Source organism: Bubalus kerabau, chromosome 1 (assembly GCF_029407905.1).
Source record: "Bubalus kerabau isolate K-KA32 ecotype Philippines breed swamp buffalo chromosome 1, PCC_UOA_SB_1v2, whole genome shotgun sequence".
Classification (NCBI taxonomy): Eukaryota; Metazoa; Chordata; class Mammalia; order Artiodactyla; family Bovidae; genus Bubalus; species Bubalus kerabau.
The window spans coordinates 12,501-32,970 of record NC_073624.1 but is presented as its reverse complement, the minus strand read 5'-3'; the positions used below and the strand labels follow the sequence as shown (position 1 = coordinate 32,970).

Here is a 20,470-nt window from a genome sequence, read left to right as displayed (position 1 = left end):
CCCGAAGGCACAGACTTGGGTTCTCTCCGCTCCTCCGGGGTGGCGGACGGGGCGGCTCCCTTCAGGCCGCGTCTGCAGCCGAGCCTGGGGGTGGAGCGACCGGAGCGCTCGGCGATGCCCGCGCAGTCAAGGGCCGCTCCCTGACAGGAGTCGGTGGCTTCCACCCTCCTCCTCCGTTCTATATGTGAGTCAGAATATATAGTTGATTTGGTTTGTAATTTATTCACTTGAAGTGTAATTTTTACAGCTTTATCCTTCACTTTTTATATTTGTATTTAAAAATAAAGATACTTGATTTAGTTTACAGTTTATGTTTGATTCTCTTCTCTGGCAAGATGAATTTGGAGTTAAGAGCCCTTTGCTGTGAGGGGAGCCTCGTTAACCGCCCGACGAGGGGAGACCTGCCTGTGCGTCCCTCACCAAGGCTGTCTGCCGCCTCGGGCGCGGCTGCTGTTCAGCAGCGTCTTCCCTTGTTGGTGCTGACGATGAGGGAGCGCTGAGCCGGGCGTGTTTTAAGTCCTCTTGTGACCTGGGCTGGGATCAATGTGTTTGTCCTACTAAAAATTAACAAAGGCAGTTCCATACTCCCCTCCACAGTGATCCTCAGCGTCTACATCTCAGCACCAGGACTGTTGGCTTTCCTCCGCGTCTTCTCCACTGTTCGCCTTTGTAGACTGAGGATGGCCTTTCAAACAGCTGCAGTGTTCTCTCGCTGTGGTTTTGATTGTCTCTAACAATTCCTGGTTTGCAGCACGTCTTCATGGGCTTTGATTTTAACTAGTGTGTGTGGAAATGACTGTGGAAATTTTCTTCTTCACAGTCTGCCCAGTTGTTATTTATTTTCAGTTACTGAAATTTTTAAAGTGCCCGTATCATTTAGAGCCCACTAGTCCTGTGAATATGAAGTGTGTATAAGTGTGGCAGTGAAATGAGACATAGTTTTTCCTCTTTTGCCTTTTGAGTCCTTCTTTACTTTAACTGTTCCTGATCTACAGCCTGCATTGATAATTGTTTCCTTCTTTTCAGAAGACTAGCCTGTTATGTAAGCTATATCCTGCACCTGTGTGTGTGTGTGTGTGTGTGTGTGTGAGTCGCTCAGTTGTGTCTGACTCTTTGTGATCCCATGGACTGTAGCTCATCAGGCTCCTCTGTCTATGAAATTCTCCAGGCAAGAATACTGGAGTGGGCTGCCATGTCCTTCTCCAGGGATATCCTGTGCCTATTGCCCTCTAACTCTGCATGAGCCACATTTCACATCTATTATCTTTTAATTTTATGCTAGTCACATCCTGATGCTTAAGTTTATGGTACTCTTTCTGCAAATCTCCCCTTATAGTTTGTTTTTCTCTTTTTGCAATCACAAAAGAAAGGCACAGTGCAATCTACAAAAGACAATGGCTCCCTGACGCCAGCGTGTTGACTGTTTTGAAACAAGGTGAAAGGAAAGCACGTAGGATCCTTATATGCTTGCTGTTTATCTTCAGCCTCTGACCACGAGCCCTAGCTGTGTGAACCTTGATTCCCCATCAGGGGAGACACAGCTCTTGAGGCACAAGTCTACTGTGTTCTCTCCTCTGCCAGCTTGGGGGTTAAAGCCATCTGTCTATTTCCCCCCAAAAACATTTATTTCCACAAGGGTATAAGGTTCCTACGTTCTTGTTTCTTTTTGCATTGTTTCAAAACAGTCAGTAGGTTAATCTTCTGAAAAGAAGGAAGCTTATTTATCAATGCAGACTGTAGATCAGGAACAGCTAAAGTAGAGAAAAAACCTTTTCTTATTTGACTGCAGCATAAGCAATAGCTTTCAAGTTTCTGTTGCAGGAGATGGTCACAAGGAGACAGGATTTCTTCACGCCCTACTCCTGTTATTACAGTAACCAGAGCCTTAGGGTTCTCCTAGTCTGTGGTTTCTTCTGGCACATGCCAGAAGCCTGTGGCTCATTAACCCTTGTTTTTCTTTTTTAAAGTTAGTGTTTACTTCCTTTGGAGGATAGCTGACTTACGGTGCTGTGTCTTGGTGGAGAGATTCTTCATCAGTTATCCCCGTACACATTCTGATGCATCTTGGTTTTTTCACATTCACGTTGTTATAATGTGTAGTGCACCGCCCCCTTTCTACAGTAGGTCAGTGTCGATTCTATATTCTATAGGTATTTGTGAGGATAAATGAACCCAGCCTCCTAATTTATCACTTCCACCCCCACTCCCCTTTGGTAACCATGTTTGTTTCCTCACTGTGCGTGCATTTCGCTTTGATAAAAGCATTCATTGGTATCAGTTTTTCCTTCTGAAGTACTTCACTTACTATGATTGTTCTAGTTCTAGATTACCCCTGCAAATGACATTTGTTTTCATGGCTGAATCATATTCTACTCTGTGCGTATATGACTTCTTTATTCATTCATCTGTCCGTGTACATTTTGGTTACTTCCATGTTTCAGCTGTTGCAAATGCTGCTGCAGTGCATGCTTGTGTGTGGTGTTGTTCAGTCGCTACTTCTATCTTGCAAAACCCAGACAGTCCCCGTGAGACACTCAGTCCCCATTCTCCTCCCTCAGCCCCTGGCACCCACCATCCTGCTGTCTGTGTCTATGGAGCCAATTGCTCTAGGGACCTTGTATGAGTGGACTCAAACATCATTTGTTCTTCCATGTCTGCCTTATGTCACTGAGCATAATGTCTTCAGAGTCCATCCACACAGTAGCCTGTGTCAGAACTGCCTTCGTTTCAGGCTGGACAACATTCATTGTGTGGATGGACCACGTTCTGCTTGTCCATTCTTCTGTCGAGGGACACATGGGATATCTACATTCATCTCTTAGGTCTTGTAGTCCTTGTGGAATAACTTCAGAAAGGCCCATGATCTAAAACTCATTCACCATTAACTACTTTATAAACTTTTTTATGTTGGAAACCATCAAAGCTCAGAAGGGAAGAATGCATGTGAGCATCACTTGGTTTAGGAACGAGCACTTTAGGGTATTCATTTTATTCCCCGTGTGTGTAAGAGAAATTCCCCAGGTCAGTAGGTGCCCAATATGCTGCTGGAGATCAGTGGAGAAATAACTCCAGAAAGAATGGAGGGATGGAACCAAAGCAAAACCAATACCCAGCTGTGGGTGTGACTGGTGATAGAAGCAAGGTCCGATGCTGTAAAGAGCAATATTGCATAGGAACCTGGAATGTCAGGTCCATGAATCAAGGCAAATTGGAAGTGGTCAAACAAGAGATGGCAACAGTGAATGTCGACATTCTAGGAATCAGCGAACTGAAATGGACTGGAATGGGTGAATGTAACTCAGATGGCCATTATATCTACTACTGCGGGCAGGAATCCCTCAGAAGAAATGGAGTGGCCATCATGGTCAACAAAAGAGTCCGAAATGCAGTACTTGGATGCAATCTCAAAAATGACAGAATGATCTCTGTTCGTTTCCAAGGCAAACCATTCAATATCACAGTAATCCAAGCCTATGCCCCAACCAGTAACACTGAAGAACCTGAAGTTGAATGGTTCTATGAGGACCTACAAGACCTTTTAGAACTAACACCCAAAAAAGAGGTCCTTTTCATTATAGGGGACTGGAATGCAAAAGTAGGAAGTCAAGAAACACCTGGAGTAACAGGCAACTTTGGCCTTGGAATACAGAATGAAGCAGGGAAAAGACTAATAGAGTTTTGCCAAGAGAATGCACTGGTCATAACAAACACCCTCTTCCAACAACACAAGAGAAGACTCTATACATGGACATCACCAGATGGTCAACACCGAAATCAGATTGATTATATTCTTTGCAGCCACAGATGGAGAAGCTCTATACAGTCAGCAAAAACAAGACCAGGAGCTGACTGTGGCTCAGACCATGAACTCCTTATTGCCAAATTCAGACTGAAATTGAAGAAAGTAGGGAAAGCCACTAGACCATTCAGGTATGACCTAAATCAAATCCCTTATGATTATACAGTGGAAGTGAGAAATAGATTTAAGGGCCTAGATCTGATAGATAGAGTGCCTGATGAACTATGGAGTGAGGTTCATGACATTGTATAGGAGACAGGGATCAAGACCATTCCCATAGAAAAGAAATGCAAAAAAGCATAATGACTGTCTGGGGAGGCCTTACAAATAGCTGTGAGAAGAAAAGTGAAAAGCAAAGGAGAAAAGGAAAGATATCAACATCTGAAGGCAGAGTTCCAAAGAATAGCAAGAAGAGAAAAGAAAGCCTTCCTCAGCGATCAATGCAAAGAAATAGAGGAAAACAACAGAATGGGAAAGACTAGGAATCTCTTCAAGAAAATCAGAGATACCAAAGGAACATTTCATGCAAAGATGAGCTCTATAAAGGACAGAAATGGTATGGACCTAACAGAAGCAGAAGATATTAAGAAGAGATGGCAAGAATACACAGAAGAACTGTACAAAAAAGATCTTCATGACCCAGATAATCACGATGGTTGTGATCACTGACCTAGAGCCAGACATCCTGGAATGTGAAGTCAAGTGGGCCTTAGAAAGCATCACTATGAACAAAGCTAGTGGAGGTGATGGAATTCCAGTTGAGCTATTCCAAATCCTGAAAGATGATGCTGTGAAAGTGCTGCATGCAATATGCCAGCAAATTTGGGAAACTCAGCAGTGGGCACAGGACTGGAAAAGGTCCATTTTCATTCCAATCCCAAAGAAAGGCAATGCCAAAGAATACTCAAGCTACCGCACAATTGCACTCATCTCACATGCTAGTAAAGTTATGCTCAAAATTCTCCAAGCCAGGCTTCAGCAATATGTGAACTGTGAAATTCCTGATGTTCAAGCTGGTTTTAGAAAAGGCAGAGGAACCAGAGATCAAATTGCCAACATCTGCTGGATCATGGAAAAAGCAAGAGAGTTCTAGAAAAACATCTATTTCTGCTTTATTGACTATGCCAAAGCCTTTGACTGTGCGGATCACAATAAACTGTGGAAAATTCTGAAAGAGAAGGGAATACCAGACCACCTGATCTGCCTCTTGAGAAATTTGTATGCAGGTCAGGCAGCAACAGTTCGAACTGGACATGAAACAACAGACTGGTTCCAAATAGGAAAAGGAGTTCGTCAAGGCTGTATATTGTCACCCTGCTTATTTAACTTATATGCAGAGTACATCATGAGAAACACTGGACTGGAAGAAACACAAACTGGAATCAAGATTGCCGGGAGAAATATCAATAACCTCAGATATGCAGATGACACCACCCTTATGGCAGAAGGTGAAGAGAAACTCAAAAGCCTCTTGATGAAAGTGAAAGTGGAGAGTGAAAAAGTTGGCTTAAAGCTCAACATTCAGAAAACGAAGATCATGGCATCCGGTCCCATCACTTCATGGCAAATAGATGGGGAAACAGTGGAAACAGTGTCAGACTTTATTTTTCTGGGCTCCAAAATCACTACAGATGGTGACTGCACCCATGAAATTAAAAGACGCTTACTCCTTGGAAGTAAAGTTATGACCAACCTAGATAGCATATTCAAAAGCAGAGACATTACTTTGTCAAGAAAAGTTCGTCTAGTCAAGGCTATGGTTTTTCCTGTGGTCATGTATGGATGTGAGAGTTGGACTGTGAAGAAGGCTGAGCGCCGAAGAATTGATACTTTTGAATGTGGTGTTGGAGAAGACTCTTGAGAGCCCCTTGGATTGCAAGGAGATCCAACCAGTCCATTCTGAAGGAGATCAGCCCTGGGATTTCTTTGGAAGGAATGATGCTAAAGCTGAAACTCCAGTACTTTGGCCACCTCATGCGAAGAGTTGACTCATTGGAAAAGACTCTGATGCTGGGAGGGATTGGGGGCAGGAGGAGAAGGGGACGACAGAGGATGAGATGGCTGGATGGCATCACTGACTTGATGGACGTGAGTCTCAGTGAACTCCGGGAGTTGGTGATGGACAGGGAGGCCTGGCGTGCTGTGATTCATGGGGTCGCAAAGAGTCGGACACGACTGAGCGACTGATCTGATCTGTGTGCTATGTGTGTGTGTGTGCGCCTGTTGGTGGACACGTGCTGTTTGTGGGCACAGTGTAGGTGCACAGCGCATATGTGTGTGGCGTGGGAGTGTGTGTGTGTGTGTGTGTGGTAATGGGTCATGGGGTGGGGGCTTGGGGCCCGAGGTGGGCAGGCGGATGCAGGTGGGAGCTCCGCGCAGGCACTCTGCTCTGATGGCGTGTATGCCCCACCTCTGCCTGCATGTTCCGCTTGGATGCAGCACAGTGCCCTGTGGGCGTCAGCCCCGGCAAGAAGTCACTTGACTGCTAGCCTAGGAGTTGTCAGGCCCACCTCCAACCCTGCAGGGAGGCAGGACCTGAGCGCACTCCACCCCTAACTGACCATCAGGATGGACGGATCCGCTCTCCCTGTGGACCCTGCAGGACTGTCCTGCCTGGGTGACACAGGCAGCGCCTCCTGCTGGGAGCCCGGGGCGCTGCAGCCGGCCACCTCCGGTCAGTCCTCAGGACACTGGGTGGCGCTGCACCAGGTTCCTGGCTCTCCCCGGGCCCTGACCACCGTGGCCACAGAACCTGGTCACAGTTTTGTTTTGCCTGCGGAAATGTTTAGTGACAAAGCTTGTGTTCAGTTTCCTGATGTGGGTGAAGCGTGGAGCCAGTGATGATTTCTTCTTCAAGAAAGGTACGTCCTCGTTCTCACACGTGGGTGAGCCCCTGTCTAACGATGAGAGACCCTGGGGGTGTGACCTGTGCCTCCTGGGAGCACAGCCCTAAGCTACTTTGAACCTGGCCAAGTTCTGTCTACATGGTGGATTCAGACCTCTCCAAGTCCTGTCTACACTGATTATGTTTAGATGAGACCGTGTGCTTCTACAGGGAGAACATTCATGCCTGGCCGGGTTCTCTGTGCAGTAGGACACGGAGACCTGGGTAGAGACCTGGCCTCACCTCGGTCCTGGAAAACTCCATGCCCATGTCTGAATGTCCATGCTCAGTTACCTGGGGTCTGAAGCTGAGGTGGGTTTCTCTGGGTGACTGTGGGGTTCCATGGCCCTCCCAGGGGTCAGTGCTGAGGTAGGGCTCTTAGTCTTTCCCTCTGACACATTCACCTCCCCTGGGGCTCATCGAGATGCCTCAGGTAGGTTACCTGTTTGTTGTCGTTCAGTCTCTAAGTCGTGTCCAGCTATTTGTGACCATATGGACTGCAGCACACCAAGCTTCCCTGTCCTCCATTATCTCCTGGTGTTTGCTCAAAGTCATGGCCATTGAGTCGGTGATGCCATCCAAACATCTCATCCTCTGTTGTCTGCTTCTCCTCCTGCCTTCAATCTTTCCCAGCATCAGGGCTTTTTCCAATGAGTCAGCTTTTCCCATCAGGTGGCCAAAGTATTGGAGCTTCAGCTTCAGCATGAGTCTGGCCAATGAATACTCACAGTTGATTTCCTTTAGGATGGACTGGTTTGATCTCCTAGCTGTGCAAGCGACTCTCAAGAGTCTTCTCCAGCACCACAGTTCAAAAGCATCAGTTCTTCGGTGCTCAGCTTTCTTTATGGTCCGACTCTCACATCCATACATGCCTACTGGACAAACCATAGCTTTGACCATATGGACCTGGCTTGTTTACACATTGGGGGCCTGCTGACCACAGCCGTGGTGTCCTGACCAAGGGAATATGTGACCCCAGGTGGGGGTCTGGGGACTTTGTGAGTCTCACCCCATCTGCATGAGCCAGAATCATGTGCAAAGGGAGACCATACACTCAAAGCTAAGAAAAAGGGGAGAACACATGTGAGCTTCCCTTGACTTGTGTTTAGAAATCAACGCTTTACAGTAGCATTTTATACAGGCCTGGGCTTATTCCCTCTTTACTCCTGAGCAGTTCCCCATCCTTGTGGCTCCTGCAGACTCCTCAGGTGACCTACCTGGTAATTATTCCAATCCACCAGCAGGAGCATGGTGAGGAGGGAGCAGGTTTACCTGGGCAGTTGATTGCAGGGTACATGGATCAGGCCAAAAGCCAATGAGCAGCAGGTGAGGTTGCTGCTGTGATCTCCTTCTAGTAGACCGTCCGTACTCAGCAGAGACCAGACCTAACCCTCCTCTTCCAGCCCAGCATCTGGTGTGTTTTCACAGAACCTCTGTGGGATAACAAAAGACCGAGACTGCTAGCACCAAGGTAGTGTGTTCAACATTATTATGCAGCTGTAAAAACAGTTAATATCACACAGAACTGAAGGGAATGTGGAGAGCAGGAGGGGGAACCTGGGTCCCCAGTGAGACACTCTCAGCGAGGCTGGGCCTGGGTCGGGCTTGGAGGGTGTGACTGAGAGTCTGCTGGTCAGGATGCCACATTTAGAGGGCCTCCCGCAGTGTAGGTTTCAGGCCTGCATAACAACCAAGTGCAGAGCATGGTGGCTGAGCTGGTGGCGCTGGATCCTGCAGGCTGAATGCAGAACCCTGAACATTGGAGGCTGGTCTGGAGTCACAAGACGTGCTTGCTCTCTCTGCTGAGATGATCACAGGGGGACCCAGCTTCCCCTCCTGCCCTCTAGCAGCCATCAGACTACAACCACTCCCCACTGTGAGCCCAGAGGAAACTCGGGAAGGAGAAGACAGGATACTGGCCCCAAATGGTGAGGTGTGTATCGAAAGGAATAATTTCAATGAAATGGCCCTTCATCTTCGCATGCATAGAAAAGTGCTCAATTCCTTACTTCTAGATGGTGCCTCTGGTTTGAAGTCCTTTTAGATTCTCACAGAATAAAACTTAATTCTCAACACCTAGGTTATAAATATTTTAATGTCTACACATATGAAGTAGACACTTTCTAAAGAACACCAAAAGAAGACAAATCTCAACATTTGGAACACTGGCACCAATGGTGGACACTCCCCCAAAGATGCAACTGATGGAGCAATTAGAACAATCCCATCACCCCATTTTCCAATAGATTGTGGAATGGACACTGAGAGTGGGGAATTGTTACAGGGAAGAACAAAATCTGACTCCATGTTTTAAAAAATTTTATTAAAAATGAAATCTTTTACTTTAACCTTTGCTTCCTGTTGGTTTGTTTGCTACAAGGGTACTGTCCATACATAATGGCCTGCCTCAGGAAACCCTGCCCCTCTGCCTTTGTTCAGAACCTGTCCACCTGTGGATGGCTACAGGAAGTAATACATCTCCTCCTAAGGCTGGCCATTCCAGGAGATATTTGCCAGATGAATGGCCTTTTTACTTTATTTCCTCACATCCCCAGTTCTGTGTTCTATAAAGGACACTGGCATCCAGACCCCAACAAGATGGTTTCTTCAAGATATTAGTCTGCTATCTTCTTGGTCTGCAGCTTTCCGAGTAAAGTCATATTCCATGCCTCAGCACCTCACCTCTGATTTATTGGACTGTTTTGCAGCAAGCAGAGTGAACTTGACTTGGTAACAATCCTACATGCCTGTGGTAAAAAAATGAAAGCATAAAATCGAAGCAATAATGTAACAAATTCAATAAAGACTCCAAAAATGGACCATATTAAAAAGATCTGAAACCAAAAACCAAAAAGAACTCAGTGGTAGTCTGAAATACTTAGAAAAGGAGTTAGTGCCCCCCTTCCCAGGACCCCTGGAGCCACACTGGACAGTTAGGCCCCGTCCATTCAGCACCCTCTCCGGACCCGGTGGAGGTGCTGCTGCCCTCAGTGCTCACCTGGGTCTCAGGAGGTGGAAGAGACACAGCCTACGGGGTCTCTCCTCTTGTCCAGGGGAGCGTCACACCAGCTACCCGGTCTCCCTGTCTCCCTGCCCATAATAAACACACCATAAGGAGGCCAGTGATGCTGTGAACAGCTGACTGCCTTGTCCTTGTGAGATCTGATGTGAAGACAACACAGAGAACCATCCAAGAAGGATCCAGTCAGGAGTAAACCCCTCTTCACAGGGACCCTGTGAGACCCAAGCACTCACTCTGCCCACGCTGCTCCAACTTTTGGGAAACGGCCTTTGTCATTCTCTGGGCAGGAGGTGGGAGGGACAGCCCGGTCTCTCTTCCACTTCCTGAGACCCAGGTGGGCACTGGGGGCAGCAGCACCTCCACCTGGAGTCCAGAGAGGGTGTCCTGAATGCACAGGGCCTAATCATTCAGTGAGGCCGGCCCTTGTCCACAGCTCACTGACCTGCTGCAGGGTCTCAGGTTCCCTGGCGTCCAGCTCACCCATTGCCAACCCCAGCTTGAGGCGTCTTGGGAGCCCCTCTCTGGCAGGCAGCCAGGGCTAGAAAGCTGCATACCCAGCAAGAAATAAAAATTTCCTCCAGGTTCATCTCCACATAAAAGGGAACCGTGAGCAGATGAAGCCACCTAAGAGAAGGCCAAGTTAACACTGAGGCTGAAGACCTGTTTAATGTTTCCCAGGCTCACAGGCACCCAGCACTTCCTGTTACCTGCAGTAATCAGTGCTTTGCAGTTCCTTTTCACATTCCTATACCAGACTTTCCCCCCATTATCCCATCTCTGTCCATTCTTCCCTGGAGAAGTATATGGAAATGTCTTTGAAAGCATCTTTGGTCTAAGGAAATCAGTGACTTCAGTGACTTACTAATATAAGTCAGACCTTAGAACTGGGCCTTCTCCTCCACCTTGTGTGCAGGGAGTAGACTGAAGCTACAGGATGGTCTCCGTGAGACAGGGATGAAGACTTTCCTTCCCGACTGTGTCCTGCTTAACTGAGCAGGTTCAGTTCAGTTCAGTCATTCAGTTGTGTCCAACTCTTTGCAACCCCATGGACTGCAGCACACCTGGTCTCCCTGTCCATCACCAACTCCCGGAGTCCACCCAAACCCATGTCCATTGAGTCCGTGATGCCATCCAACCATCTCATCCTCTGTTGTCCCCTTCTCCCCCTGCCTTCAATCTTTCTGAGCATCAGGGTCTTTTCAAATGAGTCAGCTCTTTGCATCAGGGGCCCAAAGTATTGGAGTTTCAGCTTCAACATTAGTCCTTCCAATGATCACTCAGGACTGATTTCTTATAGGATGGACTGGTTGGATCTCCTTGCAGTCCAAGGGACTCTCAAGAGTCTTCTCCAACACCACATTCAAAAGCATCAATTCTCTGGCACTCAGCTTTCTTTATACTCCAACTCTCACATCCATCCATGACTACTGGAAAAACCATAGCCTTGACGAGATGGACCTTTGTTGGCAAAGTAATGTCTCTGGTTTTTAATATGCTATCTAGGTTGGTCATAGCTTTCCTTCTAAGGAGTAAGTGTCTTTTAATTTCATGGCTGCAGTCACCATCTGCAGTGATTTTGGAGCCCCCCAAAATGAAGTGTGCTACTGTTTCCACTGTTTCTCCATCTATTTGCCATAAAGTGATTGGACCAGATTGCATGATCTTCATTTTCTGAATGTTGAGCTTTAAGCCAACTTTTTCACTCTCCACTTTCACTTTCATCAAGAGGCTCTTTTGTTCTTCTTCACTTTCTGCCAAAAGGGTGGTGTCATCTGCATATCTGAGGTTATTGATATTTCTCCTGGCAATCTTGATTCCAGCTTGTGCTTCCTCCAGTTCAGCGTTTCTCATGATGTATTCTGCATAGAATTTAAATAAGCAGGGTGACAATATACAGCCTTGACATACTCCTTTTCCTATTTGGAAGCAGTCTATTGTTCCATGTCCAGTTCTAACTGTTGCTTCCTGACATGCTTTCTACAGATTTCTCAGGAGGCAGGTCAGGTGGTCTGGTATTCCCTTCTCTTTCAGAATTTTCCACAGTTTGTTGTGAGCCACACAGTCAAAGGCTTTGGCATAGTCAGTAAAGCAGAAATAGATGTTTTTCTGGAACTCTCTTGCTTTTTCGATGATCCAGCAGATGTTGGCAATTTGATCTCTGCCTTTTCTAAAACCAACTTGAACATCTGGAAGTTCATGGTTCATGTATTGTTGAAGACTGGGTTGGAGAATTTTGAGCAAAAACAGAGCCTTTTCCTAAGTCTCCCTGGACACAGAGCAGTTGACGATGCTAGTGTCCTGTTCCACCCCACTCCACCACACCATCTCAGACAGGACCAGGCACTCCAATCCTGTGTATGTCACAGAGATTACTCAGTGGCACAGGCAAGCATTCTGTGGTCCTTCAGGGACCGGCTCCGTGTCCTTCCTTTTTTTTTTTTTTTCCTCCGTGTCCTTCCTATAGAGCTGGCTTATAGCCCAGCTTTGCCGCCTCTGCTTCTCACCATGGGCTTCCACTCTGTGCTCCCAGTATCACCCTCAGCGCTCTCCTCTGGGGATCTGTTGGAGCTCATGGCCATGCCACCACCTCAAGGCCAAGGTGCCTGTGGAAGAAGAAGATGCTGAGATAGCCCAGACCACTGTCCAGAGCCAGGTCTGTCTTCCTTGGGTGGAGTGTCCAGGGAAGGAAAGTGTGGGGAAAGTCAGGGGTACTGCTGGGATGGACGGGACGACCAGCTATCACAGACCAGCCTAATGTGAACTAGATTTGGCTTCTTTGATTCCCCTACAATTTGGCCCCTCTGAGGAAAGGCAGTGGGAGATTCGTGTCTGTGGGTGATGGAGTGAGTCCGGAGGAGACCTGGAAGCCCCTAACTGCTGGACTGGGGTCAGGCTGAAATCAGGGCTCTGTTCCAGTGTGGGAGAGGGAAGATTTCTCCAAAAAGCATTTTAGGGATCTCCGCCTGGATACTCTGGGAAAATCTGGGCATAACATGGGCTCCACGTCTAAGGGACAAGTCCCTCGGCTTGAGGAGATCTGGGTCACACGGGCTGAAGGAACTGGGGTTCGTCAGAAAGAGGGGATTGGGGGAGTCATTTGGCTGATGTAGAATGTGCAGGTTGAGAGAATGTGGGATCTTTGAGGCTGAGGAAATTGGGGGGGGGGCAGCTTTCATTAAGGGGCTTTAGGTTTCCAACATGCAGGACAGTTTGGGTCTTGAGGAGGACGGGATTAAGAGTTCCCAGGCCGAGGTATTCAGGGTCTCTGAGGTTAAGGAAATTTGGTCTCTCTGCAGGTGCTATTTTTAGGGTGCCTCAGGCTGAAGGTTCCTCTAGGTATTTGGGGATCGCAGCACCAGGGGATTCAGTGTTTCTGTGGGTGAAGGGACTTGTAGTCCCTAAGCTGACTATACACGAGCTCCCTTCAGGTAGGACCCGGGTTCCTCAAAGTTGCCGGGACCTGGGGCTTCCCAGCCTGGAATTTGAAGCCGTCAGGCTAAGGGTTTACGAGGGTTTCGCAGGGTGCGTTCCTGTCAGTCTCCCCGCTGTCCTCTGGCGCTGGGAGCTGGGCGGCCTCTAGCCCACCCTCGTCCCGTCCTCCGCAGCTGAGGCGAAGCCAAGGGCGAGCAGCTGGCTTCTGTCGGCCTGGCAGGCACAAGCCTCCAATCGGCGTTGCCACCGAAGCAGTCCGGCCAATAGGCGCCGGGATAGTGGGGAGCGCGCAGAAGGCCCTGCCCCAGCGCTCGGGGATTGGCTGCTCTGCCTTCCACGCGTGTCTGTCAAGAGGCCTCCGGCGCGCAGGTGCAGCTTGGCTGTTTTCTTGGCTTGTTTTCGGGCGTCGCGTCTTAGTCCTGGAGCCTCACGTGGGCAGTGGGTCCTGAGGCTGGATGTTTCCTTCCAGTTCCCTGAACTAGAATCTGGGCTCCACCCGACTTGTTGTCCTGCTCCCGAACTTTCTCCTAGTCCACCTGTGCCCTACCTTGTCAAACCCAGTTTTGGCAAGAACTGTATGTGACGAGTATCAGGGGAAAACGGTGTAATTAACTAAATTCTGACGAGACACAAGATAAACAGCATATTGGTCAAAGATTTAAACTCAACGCATGGAATAATAAGTATATTAGGAAAAATGTGGAGGATTTTAAACCTCAAAGCAGTTGAAGCAGTACTGATGAGTAATCTGTATATTTAATGTAGGTATGGGCTTCCCTGGTGGAAAATCCTTCTGCAATGCGGGAGACCTGGGTTCGATCCCTGGGTTAGGAAGATCCTCTGGAGGAGGGCATGGTGACCCACTCCACTATTCTTGCCTGGAGAATCCCCAATGGACAGAGGATCCTGGCCGGCTACAGTTCATGGGTTTGCAAAGAGAGATGACTGAGCGACTTAAGCACAATGTAGGTATTAAAAAGCTGCAGAAATGAACTGTAAATAAACCCCCAAAACCCTGCAAGTGTTTTCCATAAAAGGAGGCACCAAATCGGAGGGCGATGGATCCACAGAGGAGAGTTTGCTTGACATTTACTGGCTCCACAAGATAAAATGGGGACACTGTTTCTGACCCTTACCTAACTTTGCTCACAGAAAAATAACATGATTTCCATGTATTGGAAGCAAGACAACTGACTGTAGAATTATTATCAATGTGGGCCAGGAGTGCTGGTTGGGAGTCTGGATGGAGAGATGTTAACAGAAAAGTGGGTTTGCCTCTTGGGGGGTGTTGAACCAGAAGATACAACCCACCCAAAGCTCATGGGAAGGAAAGGTGCATTACTTGCTGAAGTACGGAGAACAGCAGGGAGCTTTCCAGAGCAGTGTCTCTTCAAACTGCAAAGTTGGTGAAGCTTTAATCTATAGAAACAGGCCTGTTCAGGCTTCCCTGGTGGCTCAGATGGTAAAGAATCCACCTGCAGTGCAGAAGACCTGGCTTCGATCCCCAGGTCGGGAAGATCCCCTGGAAGAGGGCATGGCAACCCACTCCAGTATTCTTGCCTGGAGAATCCCATGGACAGAGGAGCCTGGCATGCTACAGTCCACGGGGTTGGGAAGAGCCAAACACAACTGAAGTGACTTAGCATGCATGCTGTCTCCATGTGGCTGTTCTCAGTCGACACTGCAGCATCGATGGAGGAGGGGGTCTCATTTCTCCCCACACTCTCCACCCTTGGTTCTTTGTAGAGTGTTTGACAACGGCCATTCTGACTGGTGTGAGGTGATACCTCATTGCAGTTTTGATTTGGATTTCTCTAGTATTTAGCAAGACTGATATAATTTCCTGTGATTTTTTAAAGGGTATGAGTGAAACCTCTTGTAATGGACTTCTTGAATGTCTGCCCTGTTTTCCGATGAACACTCCTAGAACATTTCTTGAGGGCAATTGACAACCCCACAGGCCTTCTGAATATTAAGTGTCCATCAGCACAGCTTTTAACGCTGTTGTTATGGAAAATGGCCACAGGGGGGAAGCATTTCTTCATCATTTCAGTTCAGTCTCTCAGTCGTGTCTGACTCTTTGAGACCCCGTAGACTGCAGCACGCCAGGCTTCCCTGTCCATCAACAACCCCCGGAGTTTACTCAAACTCATGTCCATTCAGTCAGTGATGCCATCCAGCCATTTCATCCTCTATCGTCCCCTTCTCTTCCTGCCTTCATACTTTCCCAGCATCCGGGTCTTTTCCAAGGAGTCTGTTCTTCGCATCAGGTGGCCAAAGTATTGGAGTTTCAGCTTCAGCATCAGTCCTTCCAATGAATATTCAGGACTGATCTCCTTTAGGATGGACTGGTTGGATCTCCTTGTAGTCTAAGGGATTCTCAAGCGTCTTCTCCAACACCACATTCAAAAGCATCAGTTCTTTGGTGCTCAGCTTTCTTTATAGTCCAGCTGTCACATCCATCCATGACTACTGGAAAAACCATAGCTTTGGCAAGATGGGCCTTTGTTGGCAAAGTAATGTCTCTACTTTTTAATATGCTCAGTTGGTCATAACTTTTCTTCCAAGGTGCAAGCGTCTTTTAATTTCATGGCTGCAGTCACCATCTGCAGTGGTTGTGGAGCCCCCAAAATAAAGTCTGACACTGTTTCCCCATCTATTTGCCATGCAGGGATGGGACCAGATGCCATGATCTTAGTTGTCTGAATGTTGAGTTTTAAGCCAACTTTTTCACTCTCCACTTTCACTTTCATCAAGAGGCTTTTTAGTTCCTCTTCACTTTCTGCCATAAGGGTGGTGTCATCTGCATATCTGAGGTTATTGATATTTCTCCTGGCAATCTTGATTCCAGCTTGTGCTTCCTCCAGTTCAGCGTTTCTCATGATGTACACTGCATAGAAGTTAAATAAGCAGGGTGACAATATACAGCCTTGGTGTACTCCTTTTCCTATTTGGAACCAGTCTGTTGTTCCATGTCCAGTTCGAAGTGTTGCTTCCTGACCTGCATACAGATTTCTCAGGAGGCAGGTCAGGTGGTCTGGTATTCCCATCTCTTTCAGAATTTTCCACAGTTTGTGGTGATCTACTCAGTCAAAGGGTTTGTCATAGTCAATAAAGCAGAAATAGATGTTTTTATGGAACTCTCTTGCTTTTACCATGATCCAGCAGATGTTGGCAATTTGATCTCTTGTTCCTCTGCCTTTTCTAACCAGCTTGAACACCTGGAAGTTCACGGTTCAAGTACTGTTGAAGCCTGACTTGGAGAATTTTGAGGATTACTTTACTAGCGTGTGAGATGAGTGCAATTGTGCAGTAGTTTGAGCATTCTTTGCATTGCCTTTCTTTAGGATTAGAATGAAAACTGACCTTTTCCAGTCCTGTGGCCACTGCTGAGTTTTCCAAATTTGCTAACATATTGAGTGCAGCACTTTCATAGCATCATCTTTTAGGATTTGAAAAAGCTCAACTGGAATTCCATCACCTCCACTAGCTTTGTTTGTAGTGATGCTTCCTAAGGCCCACTTGACTTCACATTTCAGGATGTTTGGCTCTAGGTTAATGATCACACCATCATGATTATCTGGGTCATGAAAATCGTTTTTGTACAGTTCTTCTGTGTATTCTTGCCACCTCTTCTTAATATCTTCTGCCTCTGTTAGGTCCATGCCATTTCTGTCCTTTATTGAGCCCATATTTGGATGAAATGGTCCCTTGGTATCTCTAATTTTCTTGAAGAGATCTCTACTCTTTCCCATTCTATTGTTTTCCTTTATTTCTTTGCATTGATCTCTGAGGAAGGCTTTCTTATCTCTCCTTGTTATTCTTTGGAACTCTGCATTCAGATGCTTATATCTTTCCTTTTCTCCTTTGCTTTTTGCTTCTCTTCTTTTCACAACTATATGTAAGTCCTCCTCAGACAGCCATTTTTCCTTTTTGCATTTCTTTTCCATGGGGATGGTGTTTCTCCCTGTCTCCTGTACAATGTCATGGGCCTCCATCCATAGTTCATCAGGCACTCTGTCTATCAGATCTAGTCCCTTAAATATATTTCTCACCTCCACTGTATAATCATAAGGGGTTTGATTTAGGTCATACGTGAATGGTCTAGTGGTTTTCCCTACTTTCTTCAATTTCAGTTTGAATTTGGCAATAAGGAGTTCATGATCTGAGCCACAGCCAGCGCCCAGCCTTGTTTTTGCTGACTGTATAGAGCTTCTCCATCTGTGGCTGCAAAGAATATAATCAATCTGATTTCCATATTGGCACTCTGGTGATATCCATGTGTAGAGTCTTCTCTTGTGTTGTTGGAAGAGGGTGTTTGCTATGACCAGTGTGTTTTCTTGGGAAAACTCTGTTAGCCTTTGCCCTGTTTCATTCTTTAATCCAAGGCCAAATTTTCCTGTTACTCCAGGTGTTTCTTGATTCCCTACTCTTGCATTCCAGTCCCCTATAATGAAAAGGACATCTTTTTTTGGTGTTAGTACTAAAAGGTCTTGTAGGTCTTCATAGAACCATTCAACTTCAGCTTCTTCAGTGTTACTGGTCAGGGCAAGACTTGGATTACCGTGATATTGAATAGCTTGCCTTGGAAACGAACAGAGATCATTCTGTTGTTTTTGATATTGCATCCAAGAACTGCATTTTGAACTCTTTTGTTGACTATGATGACTATTCCATTTCTTCTAAGGGATTCCTGCCCACAATAGTAGATATAATGGTCATCTGAGTTATGCATTGTCAAATAAACATGTCAGTTTCTGTAAGTTCAACATAAAATATGGAGAAGAGTGGCCTACAGTGAGAAGAAATATATAAACACTAAAATCATCTAGTGAATGGTATCTAGCAATAAAAAATTACCTTCTATGCACTAAAGCACTAAACTTATTTATTTTTTTTTGAAATGCCTAGGTATTAAAAGCTAAAAGCTGGTTCTTTCAAAAGGTAAAGAAAACGGACAAACCTGAAGTCTGACTAATCCAGAAAAAAATGTAGGAGGGCCCCTAGAATAATGTCAGAAATGAAAAAGGAGAAAGTACAACAGCTATCAAGAAAATACAGTGGACTATGAGAGTACTGCAAATAACTCATTCCAATCAAATACTGAGCTTAGAAGAAACAGACATATTCTTTGAAAAGTACAATCTACCAACACTAAACACATAAGAATTAGAAAATCTGAGCACACCAATTACAAGCAATGAAATTGAATCAGTAATGTTAAAAGCCCCTCAAATATAAAAGGCAGGGAAAAGGTGGCATCACAGGTGAATTCTGCTAATATACAGAAGAGGTAACACGAATATCTCTGAAACTATTTCATTCCTGTAACACTTGGGCACATCACATCACGCACTGCATGACGCACCAAGAGTTCCGACGAGGAGCGAGTTCCTCTCGGCCGTGTGCCTGATGTAGCCTCCTGGGAAAAGGCGGGGCCTGCAGTGTGCCCGGGGTCTCGGGGTTCACTTGGAACAGGCTCGTGGCTGAGCGGCTGAGCTCTCAAGGGTTGGCTCTGCTGGGAAGTCACTGGAGAGGATGGGGTGCATGAGCGGGTCTGGGTGCGGTCCGAGAGCCTCCGACTTCTGTGAGGGTGGGAGAGTCCTCTCTGGATGGGACTCTGGGTGTGGGTTTGCCTTTCTTTCCCCGTCTCCATTCCCTGGCTGCACCGAGGGCCTCTGGTGAGTGACGCGGCCTGGAGACGCCTCACAGAACGCTCACAGCCAGCCGAGCAAGGAGACGATCTCCGGAGCCCTTCGGGGGGCAGGGAAGAGCGGGTGCAGGTCCATGAGTTGTGTCCTTCCGGCCGGTCAGGCTCTCGAAAATGCCCCAAACATCGAGCAGCGTCCGGGGAGAAGAGGGGCAAGCAGTCTTTACGGGTGGCTGTCCTTGGGAGGCCTCGTGCTACTTGGCAGAGGGTCCGGCAGGAATGAGGCGGGGATGCGTGCGTCCTCGGCCCCACGCTCGTCCGCAAAGATCCCTGGGACTCCATTTCCGGTGCAAGGGGTGTGCTGGAGAAGCTCCAAGTGCCAAACAGGAGAAGCGACCCACAAGGCCATGAGCACCACCACCAGCACCACCAGCACCAACACGAAGGCCAAGGGGAGAAAGGCAAGCCAGCCAGTCCCAAAGAAACTTCTCCACCAGCATCGCACTGGTGCCTAAGTGGAGATATGTCACGCCACGTTCATTTCTGAAAGCAAAGATCCTCCCCGCACTGAGGAAAGACCCAAGCCTACCCTAGATTGTGATAGCAAGACAACTGGACTTCCGACTCTGCCCGTCCTGTCGGGCAGAATCATCCAGCTGGGCCCCGGACAAACGCCTCTGGATGCCAGGAGATGCGGCCGGCCTCCAAAGTGCCTGGGGTGGTGGGGAAGCTGTCCTCCCCTAGCTGCTTTCTCGACTGCCTCATGATCCAGTGACCCGGTGGAGGGGTGCCTGAGGACCCTTATCGATCACCTCCTGCGTTTTCTTTCTTTTTCTTGGCTGCTGGCTTCAAACCCCAAACCCTCCATCGAACGGCAGACCGGGAATTTGCGATTTAATGTCTCAGACCTGGAGGGACCACTCTGGCTCCTGACTGTGCTAGTCGGTGGGGCAAGGGACAGACAACGTTCCAATGGCTTGTTTCCCCTGCATGGTTACCTACACCACACCATGCCCTCCGCACGTAGAGAGGACAAAGAATGATGAGCAGTATCTTCCCCCAAGAACACGAACAAGTGTGCCCTGCACGAGGAAGTGGAGCCAGCCACAACCCGCCCTCATCATCACCACCCATCTTCCTCTGCCACATCGTCTCAAATGGACTTACTGCTTGCCCCATCCACACCCTCAGAAGAAGAAGAAGAAGAAGAAGAAAAAGAGGAAGAAGAAGAAGGAGAAGGAGAAGGAGAAGAAGGAGAAGAAGGAGAAAAAGGAGAAGGAGAAGGAGAAGAAGGAGAAGAAGGAGAAAAAGGAGAAGAATGTCGATTGGAGCGGCGTGGTGGAGGGAATGGGAAGGTGGCCTTATGCTGGGCGAAATCCGTGCAAAAGAGAGAAAAATCCTGGCTGATCTGGCTTCTCTGTACCATGGAAAGGAGGCAAGAGGACAGCAAGGGTGTGAGCACTTGGATCATAAAGCACAAAGCTATAGGCTCCTAGGATGGGATGGGATGGGGGAGCGGGAGGTGGGAGGGGTGCAATAGGCTAAGGAAGAAAGCAGGGTCAGGGCCCTTCTTTCCTAGTAAGGATCAACAGAATCAACACTTCAGCTATGGTAAACCCGTGGACGGTCAAACCCCCACCGTCCTGGAAGGCAAGCATAAGGTCCAGGACGAGAGAGCAAACA

General features: G+C 47.5%; 1 pseudogene; it reads left to right on the top strand.

Annotated features, from left to right (window-relative positions):
- Positions 1 to 6,118: 6,118 nt before the first annotated feature.
- Positions 6,119 to 20,470, top strand: part of LOC129641257 (ubiquitin carboxyl-terminal hydrolase 17-like protein 6) — a 16,965-nt pseudogene continuing 2,613 nt past the window's right edge.